The sequence below is a fragment of the Protomyctophum bolini genome (genome assembly GCF_963924005.1).
Source record: "Protomyctophum bolini genome assembly, chromosome: 12".
NCBI classification, from domain to species: Eukaryota; Metazoa; Chordata; class Actinopteri; order Myctophiformes; family Myctophidae; genus Protomyctophum; species Protomyctophum bolini.
The window spans coordinates 38,000,793-38,017,565 of NC_137873.1; the positions used below are offsets into that span (position 1 = coordinate 38,000,793).

The window sequence follows — 16,773 nt, forward strand, 5'->3', positions numbered from 1 at the left end:
CCCGTGTCCGTTTATAAGCCAATTGGTAAATGTGATTCAGATGCATTCCTTTTTTTCCCCCCGCCTAGACATGTTTTGGTTTGTTGCAGTCTAATCTTTGCTTTTGGATGCATTGTATGCATGTTTAATACTTATTTGATACATTTTTGTCTCCACCAGGCTGAAGTCATGGGGGGAGAGTATGTTTTGTTTTTAATATATCATTTTGGGTTGTTGGTTTTCAACGTCTTAAACTTTTAAACTGTTTTGGTAATAAACTTTTACAAAAAAAAAAAAAAAAAGAAATGATGTTGTGGATTAATTTACTTTTAATGCGTGGCCCCAGTGCCCCCCCACAAAATGACCGGAACTTAATATTTCACAAAAACAGAGCAGAACTCCCACCACGGGACTCAATCGGGCAATCAATGAATACAGTTGCAACCACTATATTAATGGCAAGTATTTCATACAGCTAAAGTTTTAAAAAATCCCTTTAAAGTTCTTCTCTGTGAAACAACATTATAATGGTCAACAACACACTTGACTGTTTTTGACACTTTGACAGTCTTTCAGGATTTCTAAAACAAAATGTACACTCCAGAATTAGAAGAGGCCCAGTCCAGTGGCAAAGTCCTTGCTTTTTAGCGGACTCTCAAGTGGCCATCCATTCCAGACATAGAGAGAGAACACTGACTCCTACGTACATGCTACTCGTAGATGGAGTTGTACACTCTTTTTACTGTGACAGGAAGTTTGCCTGCATCCTTCAATTTCAGAACAACACACTCCAAAAAGGTCAGTGTCTTTTTCAGTCCTTTAGGGTACTGGATTCTGAGTCCCAGTGCCATTGAGATGTCCACACTCTCCTCTGTGATTACCTGGTCATCCATCGACAGCATAATGTGGTCATATTTCATGGGGTGACCCTCCCTGCAGCCTTTCAGCATCATCTTTGGTGTCTTTCAGTGCTGGTCTGAGCTAGGCCCTGGGGAGAGGGAATACCATTAACCATCAGACAAACACACACCCTCTGGCTAGTCTCCTGCAGAGCCACTGTGTCAAAAACAGAAACAACCATATGATAATATAAAAACTAATGCAATAATAAAATGTGGTTCAATTACATAGTGCTTCTCCCACTAGTGAACGGTTCATGGCTCACCTCAACTTCAAACGGAAACTCTGGTTTCTCCTTGAATAGTACAGGCAAGAGCAGAATTGCTGCTTCCGATTGGAGGCCTTAATAAAAAAATATACAATAAGTTATTATAATAATGTTATTTTCATAATCCTTTAAAATCACGAGAACAAATGTCAGTCAAGTAGTGAGTGAGTGATTCAGGGTGCTACTGCCATCAGTCAGTTTTTGTTACTTGATTCTGGCATTACCTTTTTTCTGCCATCGCAGCGAGCTTATTGAGGATTTGTTTGTCCACATCAATGTGATATCTCTCAGATCCCAAGCGAGCTTTAGAAGGCAAAGTAGAAGAAACATGTCTAAAATATAGTCATAACTCATGCAATTAAATAAGGAGACAATTGACACATTATTGTACTTACTATTTTGGATAGTCAGTCTGAGACATGGGAACTCAGAGAGCGTCTCTTATGTGCTGTGGTTGGACACAAAGTTTCTGCGGTACAATTTGATTCGTGTCAACCTTTCTTGAGGAGCTCTAGGTCTGGACGGACCTTCTCCGTTTCCTCTCTCATGACTCTCAAATGTTCTTTGAGAGTCATCTTCTCCTGTATCAATCTATAAATCAAACAAGTTCTACAGATTCAAGTAAATTGCATAACATTGTTGAAAAATACACACATTGGACCTTTAAATGTATCAGCATAAAGGTCCCAACGTTCATTCGGCACAGACTAGTTTTCAGCTAAAACAGATTTTTTACCATGGTGCTTGGATTAACCTCAGCTGTCGAGGTCGCTTCCTTCCAGTCCATTTTTCTGTTATTTGTGCCATTTCCTTGTTAGACACAAGTAGCTTCCTTTCTTTTTTTTATTTATTGTGCAGTGAATCAAGCATGGCATCCTGTGAAACAAAGTTTTTCAAGTTGTTAAAGATGAATAGAAACACTAGAATGCATCCCTTACTAGAAAACCCTTACTAGAAAGTAGGGGAAAAGTGCCCCTATTCTGACACTCACTGAAAATAGCAGATCTACAAGCTCACAATGTGTTATGTAAACACATTTTCATACCAATACATCACTTTCATACCAATACAACAAGTTATACATAACATAAAATAAATAAATACATACTAGTAGATAAGTACTAGAGCAACTAACTTAACATTATATTACTCATGTTGGCTATTCAACATAATATCTGGTCTCAAGCCCAATTTTGCACCAGTGATTCCCATAGGAGATTTGTGGTATTAATTCAAAATTAATCAGGACATTTCACAAAGTTTCAAGGAAAATAGCTATAGCCTAGCCCAAATTTTTAGATTCTCGAATCTACAAACTCACAGCCTATTGCAATGCAATTGGCTTGCAATGCAATGTTATGAGCTTGAGGATTGGCCATTTTCGAATAGCCAAAGTATAACATAGTGGTCTAACAGATTCTTTGCTATTTTACCTGTACCCCGTCCCGGCCCAGGCCCCACTTTGAGAACCGCAATGCCCTACTATAGTCTACTTGGCAGCCCATGGAGCCCCATTGTGAACCCGGACATGTTGAGTACACCAAGGTTTTATGTTAGAAATGTTGAGTATGGGTCCCCAGCATGTAAATTAATAATGGGCCTGCCCTGATATCGTTGGGCAACTGCACCCGAAGATAGTTAAAGCCTGTGTTTTTCCTAAATGGAAGGCTTATATTAAAAATCCATAAACAACCATTTCCACCGTCTTCAAAGCAACCACACCAAAACACGGTACAAAATAACCCCTCCTCCGCGGTTCCATGTGTTAAACTTATGGGACAAGTATAAGTATGCAAACAAATAGCAAATCACCTAAATAAAGTTTCCCCTGTGCTATTTAATAAACAGTTAAACACTCACCTCAAAAAACGCTGAATAAACTGCTGAAAGTGGGAGTCCATCAGGCATCAGTCCAAGACGTGACGCAGTTATATATTATTTCCTCTTCTGAAAAGTTCAAAGCTCGCGCTAAGGACAGTCGGTGTACGCTTGTCAAAAACGAACAGATCTACAAGCTCACTCCGCGTTGCGACGCGACGAGTTGTTAGCTTGTAGATCTTAACATGAAACCGTGACGTAGTGTCAACCAATAACAAACAAAGAGACCGTTTACGTCTTGCTTGAATCACGACAGTTTTCTGAGAAATTCTAGACCGAGGTGTATGTGTGCGCGCGCATGCGTGTGCGCGCGCGTATCACCCCATCTCCCATAAATTCCATTGATTGATTGATTGATTGAAATCTTTATTAACAGTTTGCAGAATTACAGTACATTTCAAGCACAAACTCAATACAAAGACTGTTAACTGTGAGTGGACGACCCAATTAAGCCTTACACTTGTTTACAACAGGGTCCACATTGTTCAATTCATCAAAACATTTAGAGACAAACAAATAGACACTTCTATGTAGTTAAAGAACAGAACAGGAATTCATCATATAGGAAGCGAAAAGGGAAAAAAAGTATATATACAGTGAGGGGAACAGGGGGATAAAAGAAAAGAAAACGAAAGACAGAGTGTAGGGCGCCTGCACACAACACCATGCGTTGATGCCATGTGTGCATATGTGCAGGCACCCAACACCACGTCCATACAAAAACATAGTACAATCCATAGTACAAAGACAGAGTGTAGGGCGCCTGCACACAACACCATGCGTTGATGCCATGTGTGCATATGTGCAGGCACCCAACACCACGTCCATACAAAAACATAGTACAATCCAGATACAAATTCAGCTTTTACAGAGGCCAGTTTCGAATTGCAGCCATCCGTAGGTGCCCTTTGAGAGCAGTTTTGAAGGAGCCAAGGGATTCACATGTCTTAATGACTGTTGGTAGGGCGTTCCACATTTTGGTCGCATAGGAGCGAAAAGAATTTAGTCCCTTGTTTGTGCCGAATCTGGGTTGTACATGGTTTGTTGCACTCCCTCTGGTGTTGTGGGTGTGGACTTCGTTTACATTAAGGAAGTATTTAGACAGGTACATGGGTATCTTGGTGGTGTATCTAATCTTGTGGACCAGACCCATTGCAAGATGCTGTACTCTGTCGTCGACCCTAAGCCATCCCAGCCTGTCAAAGTGGGCAGGGGTGAGGTGGGTTCGGGGGGTGAGGCCAAGTAGGAGCCTGACCAGTTTGTTTTGGGAGGTCTGGAGCCTTGTTTTAAGGGCCTTTGAGGTGCTGTGGTACCAGGAGGTGGATGCATAGTCAAAGAAACCTTGTACAAGGGCTCCTGTTAAGGTCTTCAAGGTGTTTTTGTCGACCAGTGAGGAGATCCTGTAGAGGAATCTTGTTCTTTGATTGACTTTTTTGATTATGTTGGTGGCCATCTTATCACCGGAAAGATTGGCCTCCAGGATGGAACCTAGGTAGGTAATTTGATCCTTCCGTGTGATAATATCATCACCAACTCTAACCAAGAAGCCATCTGCCTTTTTGAGATTACTATTTGATCCGAAGAGAATGGATTCAGTTTTTCCCAGGTGTAAGGATAGTTTGTTATCAGCGAGCCAGGTGCAGATTCTACCGAGTTCAGAGCTGAGGGTCTTTTCAACCTGCAGTTTGTTCCTGTCCGAGACCAGCAGTGCTGAGTCGTCTGCGAACAGGAACAAGTTGCAGTCACAAGCTGAAGTCATGTCGTTTACATATATTAGGAACAGTAAAGGCCCATAGTAACACCAGCGCCTGTGTGTGTGTGTGTGTGTGTGTGTGTGTGTGTGTGTGTGTGTGTGTGTGTGTGTGTGTGTGTGTGTGTGTGTGTGTGTGTGTGTATCACTCCCATTGTAACAATAAGCAATATTTTATATATATATATATATATATATATATATATATATATATATATATAAATACACACACACACACACATAATATAGGCCTAATATAATTGAAGGTCGCAATTATATTATTATTATTATATGATTATCAAAGGTTAACTATAGAATCGTACATCACCCAAAATCCCATACATGGAAAACCCACATTGTGCCCAGGTCTCGTGACAGCATTATGACATCATCAGGGATGATAGTAAATCAGGGATTATATAGTAAATGCGACCTGCTATGGAGATCCTGATGTCATCAATATTAATATATGGATATATGTCAGAACCTGTTCTGACATTATGTTGATCGTTCCCCATCCGTCCTTCCTCTTCGATGTCTCCCTTTTATCTGATACCTGTCCATTTAAACTATAGACGGGCCTTCTCCAAAGTTATGAGTGCAGCCGGTGAAAACTAGAGTTCTAAACAGGCCTGAAAATGAAGTCCCGGCCCTACCTGTGCCCTCAATGCCTGTTCACTCAAGACACTGCCCCCGCTGCCACCCTCCAGATCTCCATATTTGGAGCTGACCTGTTCTAACATTCCATATGTTGATCTGACCTCATCAAACATGTACACTCAAGACACACTCCATATATGGCCAGTGCACACGACCTCGCCCTCAGGCGTCTTACTGGATTATATAGTTGCGACCGTAGGCCACAGAGCACCGTTGTATTTGTTCTACATTAAAAAAAAATGCTACATTTGTTTTAATGGGGATGATTTTTTTTATAAGCAAACACACTTATATTTCCAATAGGCTTGACTTGAATGATTTTGTTTAAAGGCTTTGGCTGTTGGAAAATAATCCTATAGGGTTCTGTTGAAACAGAACAGGTTCAAATGGAACTTCAGACAATCCTATTGGAGTTTCTGAAGTTCCAATATAATCCTATAGGGTGCTGTTGGAACTTTGGACATGGCTCCAGGTTCAATTGGAACTTCAGAAAATCCTACTGGAGTTTCTGCAGTTTCAATGGAATCCTATTGAAACTTTGAAAAATCCTGTTGGACTTTCCAAAGTTGGATATAACCCAATAAGATCCTATTGGCACTTTGGAAAATCCAATTGGATTTTATAAAGTGCTGACACAATCCTATAGGATAGTGTTGGATATGTGTAAAAATCCAATAGGATTCCAATAGGATTTCAAAATCCTGTAGGATCCTATTGGACATTTCGAAGATCCTATAGGACTTTTTGACTAGGGCTACCCCAAAAAGCAAGAATTTCAAACCCACAAAACGTAAATTTGTCTCTTTCCTTTCGTTATTTTAATCCATTGGATGATATGCCCCAATCTCTTAACTTCATGTTTTCGTCAACGGACATGGAGAAAACGGATTAGAAAGTAAATAATAAACTTAATTAATTAATTTAAAATGCATCCACCGCAGAGGAGCTGTCATTGGTCAAAAGCCAGTGCACCTGAGGGCCAGAGGGCTGAGCAGAGCCTTCTATATGCTCTGGAACTGACAAAAATACTTTGAACTGCGATAGCGGGCAAACCGTGCAACGTATTCGAATTCCGTCTGAACCACGACAAAGTCGATGGCCTGGTTTAAATCGTGTTTCTACGTAACAGTATGCCAGAGCAATGTGGCTCCAAAGTAACGTGTCGTTTTCTGTTTCCCCATTGACTTTGAATGGGGATTTTTCGCGTAGTTTATTGCGAATTACGTGGGCACGGTAACGCGAATCGGAAAGAAAAGCACAAGCACATCATTCCCGGCCGAGCTGCACGTTTTGATGTATATATTGCGGGGCTTTGGTAAACCGTGCGGCCGGCGGTTTCGGAAAATGTATTATTACTAGAATTTGCGCCCGCTTCGCGGCCACTCTAATCCCAGAGTTACTTCGCCACGCACTCCGCGGCAGAAGTGCCGTGTTTGCATGAATGAAACTGTATGTAATCGCGCCTGTGTGTGTGTGGTGTGGCGTGGCGTGGAGAGAGAGAGAGAGAGAGGGAGACTCCGCACGTCAAAATGAATTGGAATAAAAAACAAATGATGTAGCCGCTGCAGGCTAGCCACTGCCTATATGTATCGTCTGGATCGCATGTTGGTGAACTGCCGTGTGGCCGTGTGTGATCGTCGGCGCGGGGCGGAGGGGGTCCGCGGTATAGTATGCGTGGTAGTCCACTGTCCGCGACTACAGTCACTGAGTCTGTAAGGAATATTTAGAAGGCACGAACCAAGTAGTGACAAAGAACAATGTTGATGTAAGTAAGGGATTCGCTGTGTCAGTGATATTTTAAAGACAGACATTTAGAAGGAATAAGCAAAAGCGTGAGCCTCCAATTCCTCTTCCTTGTTTGGGTCTCGGAGAGAGAGGGATGAAATTGCAGGCTCGCAAGGGGAGGGCCTGAGAGCTGTGACGACATGTTCACATCTTTTGGCGCTTTTCAATGGCTAGTGGCGGACATGTTCACATCTTTTGGCGCTTTTCATTGGCTGACATGTTCACATCTTTTGGCGCTTTTCATTGGCTAGCAACTTCACAATTGTAATAATAGATTACGATTATTATTATTAAGTATGTGTTGCTGATTTCACCCTGTGTTTCTGCCATTGCATGGCAGGCACCCATAATAATATTAATAATATTATTAATAATAGTAATAATAATTATTCTTATTTATTTAGAATTGTTATTATTATTATTATGTTCTGAATAACCTGTCAAGGACAGATGCAAAGCTATGCACGATTATTCATGATGTGACTTCATGTTTTGAATACGAGCTTGGTTGAAAGAAAAAAGAAAACACATTAACTCAATAACCCTGGATAAAAGTCAATTGTCATTTGGGGATTTTGGGCTATTAGAAAATAACAGATGTACAAGCTTACAGCGTGTCACTTTGTGCCGTGCCGTGAGCTTGTACATGTATCTTCTGTTTCTTAACATCTTAAAAATGTTGTTAGACATTTTTGACACAGATCTTCTCGGGTCCACGCGCACACACACTTTATATCAAACATTATTTAGATTTAAGTGCCGAGAGAGAGACAGAGAGAGAGAGAGAGAGAGAGAGAGAGAGAGAGAGAGAGAGAGATACATTTAGAGAAGGCATGGACAACTAAATGTTCACTAAATAATAAAAATTAACACAAATAATATCCTATACTGTACATACTGTCTATATACCGTATGAAACAGAAGACTCTCTGCTTTCATAAGAAAGAACATTCAGGGCTTTCATTCGGTGTATAGTATGTACAGTATATAGGATATTATTTGTGTTCATTTTTATATCTGTCTGTCAATGTCTGTCAACTTCAACCTTCCATCCCTCCATAACTCTGCTGTTATGTTCAAGACAGCAGAGTTCAGGCAAAAGCAGGTGTTACAAAAAGATCAATATCTCCAGAATGGAAGATGGTAAAATCAAAATGTATTATTAATTGAAGTGGACAAGTTGGGCTTTCTTTTGATGTATGCTATAAGAGAACATTTTTCTGTGGGCCCCGAAATGTGTTTTTCCTTCAATGTAAAGTCCATAGCACCACACGAATAGGCCTGGCAGAATAGCCCAGCAGCCAATGTGTTAATCTGAATGACCTTTATTATACCACAAAATGGCTGCCACTGCTTTATGCCCTATAACACAAGGAACTGGTCTAGCAAGGTAGGCTAAACAAGCAACAGGTAATAATTAATTCATATTTGTGTCAAAAGATTTGTATCAGGTAGTCTACACCCCCATCACCTGGCTGCACCAATGAACTGTTCCGGTTGTGTGGGAGATAATATCCCGCCCATTCCCTCTATATAAGACAGTTGTCCTGTATCAATAGTCACTGAGTTCCAGGATGGAGGCTTCCAGAGCGTTGCTGCTTTTCCTCTTCTGTCTGCGTGAGGCTGAGGCCATGCCATCTGCCGTCCAGTTGAGCTTCGACCATCACGAGGGCCAAGGGATGGAGTTGGAGCTGAGCTTCGACCATCACGAGGGCCAAGGGACGGAGTTGGAGCTGAGATTCGACCATCACGAGGGTGTGTCAAGATAGTTTGTGTCAAATTTAGTGTTGTTTTCTATGTGTCTCTTTCTCTCTCTCTCTCTATCTCTCTCACCCCAATCCCGGCAGCACGCGCACGCGCGCACACACACACACACACACACACACACACACACACACACACACACACACACACACACACACACACACACACACACACACACACACACACACACACACATTAGGTATGCACCTCATGTGATATATTTTCCGCCATCACGAACGGAATGTCCAATCCATCCCAAATTTGTTCGGGGTGGTTTAATCAACCAAAAGCCAAAAGCTTTTTTCTCGCAAAAACATGATTTTTGGCGGCATAAATCCCCTGAATAACTTACACATGATCACAGGTGTGACTTGAAATTGTAATTGGCTAGTAACGTTAGTGGGACGGGCCTATACTATGTAAGCGACTGTGGTAACCACACAACTACAACCTATCTCAAACCCTCACCCTAAACCTAACCTCCCACGGGGCAACACACCTAAACCTAATCTTAACCCATGTCTAACCAATGACTAGTCTAAACTAAGTATGCACCCCCCTTCTTACAGATTCTGAATTGAAGATGTTGCAGACCAGTTTTGACCAGTTGCAGGCCAGCCATAACAACCTGGCAACAGAGAAAGACCAGTTGCAGACAAGTTTTGACCAGTTGCAGACCACATGTTCACCTTACCTGAAGAGGAGGCTGTGTGGTCAGTGAGATTTCACTGTTTTTATTTATTGTCATGTTGTTCATCATAGAGAAATTATTATTATTATTACCCTTATTATTATTATTATTATTTATTATTTTTTTGTGTTAGAATCATATGGAATGACATTTGATGGCGGTGCCGGTGTGTGTTATTACATCTCTACTGAGTCCAAAAGCTGGAACCAGAGCAGACAAGACTGTATCGAGAGGCAATCAGACCTGATCATCATAAACAGCCAAGAAAAACAGGTAACCTGTGTGTGTGTGTGTGTGTGTGTGTGTGTGTGTGTGTGTGTGTGTGTGTGTGTGTGTGTGTGTGTGTGTGTGTTTGTGTGTGTTGTACAGTTTGTACTTCAGTAACCAGAAGCCTTTTATGTACAGGCCTTACTTGAGAGAGTGGTGTCATCCCGGAGGGTGTGGATTGGTCTGATTGACAGAGCGACAGAAGGCGTGTGGAAGTGGGTGGATGGAACACCACTGACCACACCAACGTAAGACTATACTTTCACTCTCCTGTTGTTCTTTGATATTCTACGGCCTGGTATGTTTGGATACCCCCCCCCCCCCCCCCCCAACCCAACCCTCTGTCAACTATCTAGTGGTTAAACCCTATTATTGGATGACCGTGGGGTTCCCCAGGGCTCTATATTTGTTCTGCTCCTTTTTCCCTCTGTACCAAATGTCTTGGCCGAAATTAACCTCATCTTGCAACCTGTTGAGAGCTTGTAGATAATTCTGAAAATGTACTTCATAATTTGTACTTTTGAATACTTACTGCAGTATTTACTTGAATGCATATACTTTGTCCACCACTGCCTCCCTATATACGTCTACAGGTTCTGGAGAGCCGGTGAGCCAAACGACTGGTCGAGAGCGGAAGACTGCGGCCAAGCTTGGGCTCAAGGATGGAACGATGCAGGATGCACAGGGTCTTTCTACTGGATGTGTGAAAGAGCTGTGTAGAACACTGGTTCCTAAACAGTGGGCCGGGACTTATATATGTGGGTCGCGGACACATTGATTCTTACAAAAGATTGAAGGGATTATTTTGAACATGAATAATCAATAATATATATATATATATATATATATATATATATAATTGCATACATAAATACAAAATCAAAGAGAGAACACCCATTTGAAGAAGGGGTGAATATTGTGATAGTTCTGCTAGTTTGGGGCCGGGGAGACATCAGATGTATCTTTTGGCTCTCGAGCTAAAAGGTTTGGATACCACTGGTGTGAAATCATCATTATCACAATGTATCAGTTACTGGATGATGTGTATTGAAACATGCATTATGATGTGTTTCAGTCATTAATCAGTGCAGTACGAGTTACTATATATGCATCTATTTCTCATCATATTATCATCTACAACATCTCAACATTTTTTAATATTGATTACTTGTTTTATGCAAATAATTTGGGACTTGGAATGTAAAGTTTGTATACTTTTGTTTTAATCTACTTCCTCTTTTTATTCATTTAATAAATAATGAAGTTTCCCTTGGAGAATCAGATACCAAATATTATTATTAAATACATAATCAAATCAAATGAAAGCACTATATTTCTAAAACTATGAAACATTTCAAAGATTGCTTTTCAGGCAAACAAGTCCACCGTAAGATGAACCTAAATAGGTTTGAAAGGGGTTTATAGGTGTAAGCATGTAGGACTGTAGCATGCCAAAGTTTGTGCTAGAATGCATTGTGGGTTTAAGTTAAATAACTCAGAAACTACAAAACATTTCAAAGTCAAAAGTTCCAGCATGTGTGCCCACAGTAAGCTGAATTATAAAAAGTGTGAATGGAGTTTCTAGGTGAAAGTGACTTTTTGACGTGCCATAGAGCTGCCATTGAGCCCCATTATAAATTTACCCCCATTATCAAATTTGAAAGCACCATATTTCTAAAACTATGAAACATTTCAAAGATTCCTTCTCATTCTTTTGCCATTTACGGCTGTAATCATTAACTCCTCGCTGAGTTCCTGTTGAATTTTTTAAATGCATGTTGTTGATAAATACATGTATACAGATGTATATACACACTGAGTAAAGCTAGCCCAAGACAACACGACTGAAATAAACACACCAAATACTGTCCCAGTTTTTATAGAATGAGCATCCTTGTAGTATGTCACTAAGCCCCACCCTTTGGTATTAAGTTGCAACCGGAACAGTTCATTGGTGCAGCCAGGTGATGGGGGTGTAGACTGTAGACTACCTGATACAAATCTTTGAAAGGGATGGTCATAAAGAAGAATAGCCTATGTATAAGAATAAGAAATATGGTAATATGTCACTGATTTTATCACTATACTCAGACTTGTTCTTTAGACTCAATTGGACTTGAGTCACAAATTTGATGACTTTAAATATTGTCATTATTATCGAAAATTTCCAACTGACTTCAGTTCACTCGACATGCACGCGCACACGCACACTTCCTTGATAAACATTGAATGGAAGCGACTGACAAAAGACAGGACGTAAAAGCTCAGTTCAAATGGCCAGTTGGATTTTCTGGGCTGAAATGTAAATACAGTTAATGACCTTAAAATGAAAAAGCATTTCTCTTATTTCAATTGACTTTTCGTATTTGCCATTTCATTTGAATTTTGGCACCTTTTGGATTCCATACCTCGGAGGGTGTCGGTAGGCCAATCAGAGGCAGGCGGGGTGTTTTGTTTACATGTCCATGCTCGGACGAAGATTTACGCATCTCCAGTTACTATATTGTCACATATTTATTTCCACACAGACAGACAGAGACCATGTCAGTCACTGTATCAGAGCTGAATAGCGAGCTGGAACTATTGGAGCTTTTCAACAGAGAGATGAACTGCTGGAACTGGAAGCCATGCTGAAGCCCGTCCTCAAGTTACACAGAGTAACAGGTTGGTCTGTTGAGAACTTATGACTGAATGGTGGTGAACAAAACTACAGTAGCCTCGGAATGGAAACCCAGACGTTTTTATTTCCAGAGAGGGGGCGAAAAAGTCTGGGTCCGAGCAAACGTCGGTCTCTTTCTGCTGATCTTCTGATCGTCTGCACCTTTGTTAAATTGACGCACACACGCATATACCTCTCTCTCTCTCTCTCTCTCTCTCTCTCTCTCTCTCTCTCTCTCTCTCTCTCTCTAATTAATTAGAAATGCTATTAATTATTAAATGGGCTGTCCGTAGACTAATGCATGTCAAACTGGGGGGGGGGGGGGGGGGGTCCTTCAAATTAAACGGGTTGAAAATCACTGCTAGAGACATAAAAAACTTAATTATGGGGGTCCCTGGCATATATTTTCAAATGGGGGTCCGCGGGCTAATTAATGTCAATTTGGGGGTCCTTGACATGAAGAAGTTTGGGAACCACTGCCATAGAAAGCATAGGTGGACCCCCAGGCTGGTGAACAACAGACTTGGAGACTGCAGGAGAGGAATAGCAACGTTTTTGAAGAAATGCATGTTTATTTAGAAAGAGTGCAGGATAATGGAGGAGGAGCTTGGAGCTTTACAGTACATTTCAATACAATTAAGTGTGTGTGTGTGTGTGTGTGTGTGTGTGTGTGTGCAGACAGACTCAACCATGCTCAACCAATGCAATCATCACAAATGTGTCCTCACTTTTCCGTCTTCACTTTTCTGCCCTCAATTTTAAAAGCTGGTCATAGGAGCTGGTCATATAGGAGGGGGCTAGCGCCCCTCAAAAATACAGGAGTGAGTGTGTGTGTGTGTGTGTGTGTGTGTGCGTGGTAGTATGAGTATATCTCACAAAAGCCTATTGTCTTGTTTATATTTCACTTGTTTATTGCTTTTCCGTGTGCCAGGACTCGTTGGTCTCCAAAACAATGTAGAAAATATAGCGTCGCAGTCCCGCCCCCTACCAGGGCCCAGTCCCGCCCCCTACCAGGGCCCAGTCCCGCCCCCTACCAGGGCTCAGTCCCGCCCCCTACCAGGGCCCAGTCCCGCCCCCTACCAGGGCTCAGTCCCGCCCCCTACCAGGGCTCAGTCCCGCCCCCTACCAGGGCCCAGTCCCGCCCCCTACCAGGGCCCAGTCCCGCCCCCTACCAGGGCTCAGTCCCGCCCCCTACCAGGGCCCAGTCCCGCCCCCTATCAGGGCCAAGTCCCGCCCCCTATCAGGGCCCAGTCCCGCACCCTACCAGGGCCCAGTCCCGCCCCCTACCAGGGCCCAGGAAATGATTCCCCGTTCATTTTCCTTATAGACATTTCAGAGAAGGAGGAGAGACCCGTACACCGCCACTTGCTGGTTCAAGAGTTTTTTTATTTAGATAAGAGTCGTAGCAACGTTTCGGCCTTCTTCAGGCATAGTTTGAGAATTGGCTGACATGCATTAAATACACAACAGTAGGTTTAGACAACCAATCAAATTGAATATATTAATCATTCATCAGCAGCTGTGAAAAACCCAGTCATGTGACTTAAGGTGCAGTACTAATGTAGAACATTCCTAGTATATTATTGAAAGTCACCAATTGCAACAATACAGGGAATAATATCAAAGTCATGCCACAAAATGCAACATACAATTTATAAGTAAATGAATATCAAAATAAGGTTATACTCAAGAGTGGACATGAAGTATAAAAAAACCACACATAGTGCTTGTGGCACCCCACTGGACAATCAATAATTAAATGAATACATTTTATGGATTACAGCATAACATTTAATAATAGCTCATCATTCAGCCCTTTCGGGTGGAGGGTTTGCAATGTGTGTATCCAGTAAGCCTTGCGTTGTTTGAGAAGGACATCATGGTTACCACCTCTTGCTGGTAGTTTGACTTGTTCTATACCAATAAAGCGAAAAGTGGAGATGTCATGTTTAAACAACCAAGTAAAAACATGGACCTACTCAGCAACACAGTCAATAACAACCAAGTAAAGACATGGGCCTACTCAAAAACACAATCAACACTAGTAAACAAAGGAGGACTAACACAAGACAGAACATATCAATGTGTTATGTGTTATCCATAAAACGTTACATGTGAGCAAGCAAGGACATACAGTAAAGGGCCGGGCAGCCAGTAGCAGTGTTGTTTTTGGCATTGCTGAAAATAGCAGATCTACAAGCTCATAATGCGCTGCGACACGTTGTGTGCTTGTAGATCTGCTATTTTCAGCAAGTGTAAAATTACTTATACTGGATCTGTTGTCCACTAGTCCCTTCCTAACATTTTAGTCTAGTTTTTATTTGTTTGTTTTAGTCGACGTAAACAACACTGTCCAGTAGTCTGTCATTACCATAGAACAGGGGTTCTCAACGTTCCTGGCTGGGGAGTCGGGACCCCCCGGAAATGCTTTGGCCATGTCTCGGGGGATGTGGGGGGGATAAAATCTTTGTTGTTTCCAATTCCTGCCGTGGCTCATGACATATTGTTTTAATTTATATGATTTCATCTTTATTCAGCTTCTTTTGTTTTGTAGCAAAGTGTCATTCTCCTATGTGGGTGGATAATTCCTTTGCCGTTTCTTGCCGTGGCTCAGACATATATTGTTTTAAATTTACATTATTTCATCTTTATTATTACAACATCTCTTGCTTGGATGTGAGCAGACCGTACTGGTCAAAACTCAAAAGCAGTCATTATACCCCAGCCATGCTGTTAAAATGAGTCTGTTTTGGGTCCAAACACTCCTGTCTCAAAGCATGAAACCACATGTTGAGCCAGGAAGGTAATACCTCAGTGGCAAATATACCTGCAGTTCTCTGCAAACGCCACCACGTGGCACTACTGTCCCTTTTAAGCAGCCTCATGTCTAATTTACATCACCTCATTGAAGTAAAAAAGGAAAGAAAGACTGCCTAATGTTATATGGTCTTGTTGGGGGCAGACCCCCGCATGGGGCCGTGGTCAGGGGTGTTCATAGACGTTCCTGTCTATCTCCGTGTGTATGTATAGTAGGCCAATGAATAGAATCAGTGGAATTGATTGCTTATCAACACAAGCAGGCTATTTCTCTGTTGTGCCACTCTGGAGAACATAATTGCATTATCACATTGTGTAGGGCTGTTTGTAGTAGAGGGATGAGATCACATTGTGTAGGGCTGTTTGTAGTAGAGGGATGAGACTGCATTTGGAATGCACATGACTGAATGAACGTATAGTTATAAAACGATAATCATAAAAACATAAAAACAACAAAACATCAGATATAATAAAGCATGAAGAAAAATAACAGGTCAATAAAACAATAAAAAACAATATTAGGAAAAACACTTGGCATACAGATGTGTTTTTAAAAGCGTTTTAAAAAGAAGGCACCTATTCTGCTAATCTAAGAGCCAAAGGCAGGGAGTTCCAGAGCAAAGGTGCCTGAGCCGCAAAGGCCCGGCCACCCCGAGTGACCAGACGCGTTGCAGGAGGAACTAGGAGGGCCCTCCCCGATGACCTAAGGGAGCACACAGGGTTATGGGGTTTCAGCAAATCTCTTAAATAAATGGGAGCTAGACCATGTAGAGCTTTAAAAGTAATCAATAAAATCTTAAAATCAATTCTGTAGCTTACAGGGAGCCAGTGAAGATTAGCTAAAATCCGTGTGATATGTTCACGTTTTCTCGTGTTGGTGAGAAGGCGAGCCGCAGAGTTCTGCACCATCTGGAGGCGAGATATATTTTTTGCTCATACCAGAGTACAGTGAGTTACAAATGGCACGAATAACAGAAAAATGGACTGGAAGGAAGCGACCTCGTCAGACAGAGACAGCTGATCGTCCGGCAGCCGACAGGCTTCTTTTGTTTAAAGTGGGAAATGTGGTATATATATATATTATTATTTTTATTGGCCTAAAATATTGTCTATATGCATACATTCATGAATCCACTTGCTGACCGGCTATCACTATTTGGCTTTTTTTTTCCCAGGAAAATTTGTCAAAAATGTCAAACTTTCCATATGCTTTAAGTAGCATGTGACATGTCAGACTAGGGGGTTTTCATGATTCTAAATGCATTCCAAGCATTAGTTTTGCACAAAAAACACTCGTCATGACAAATGTGATGAGGTCAGCACAAATGTGATGAGGTCAGCACATTTTGTGTATT

The 16,773-nt window shown here is 41.6% G+C and overlaps 2 long non-coding RNA genes across 2 annotated transcripts; one reads left to right on the top strand and one right to left on the bottom strand.

The window, feature by feature from the left end:
• Positions 1-311: 311 nt before the first annotated feature.
• Positions 312-3,147, bottom strand: LOC308325052. The gene is made up of 6 exons (XR_013964995.1): positions 3,008-3,147; positions 1,884-2,023; positions 1,543-1,738; positions 1,372-1,450; positions 1,145-1,221; positions 312-967 (listed from the first exon to the last, which is right to left on the bottom strand). It is a non-coding gene; the product is annotated as an uncharacterized lncRNA (long non-coding RNA).
• Positions 3,148-9,808: 6,661 nt separating this feature from the next.
• On the top strand, positions 9,809-11,210 carry LOC308325319. The gene is made up of 3 exons (XR_013965021.1): positions 9,809-9,948; positions 10,081-10,190; positions 10,536-11,210. It is a non-coding gene; the product is annotated as an uncharacterized lncRNA (long non-coding RNA).
• Positions 11,211-16,773: the final 5,563 nt, after the last annotated feature.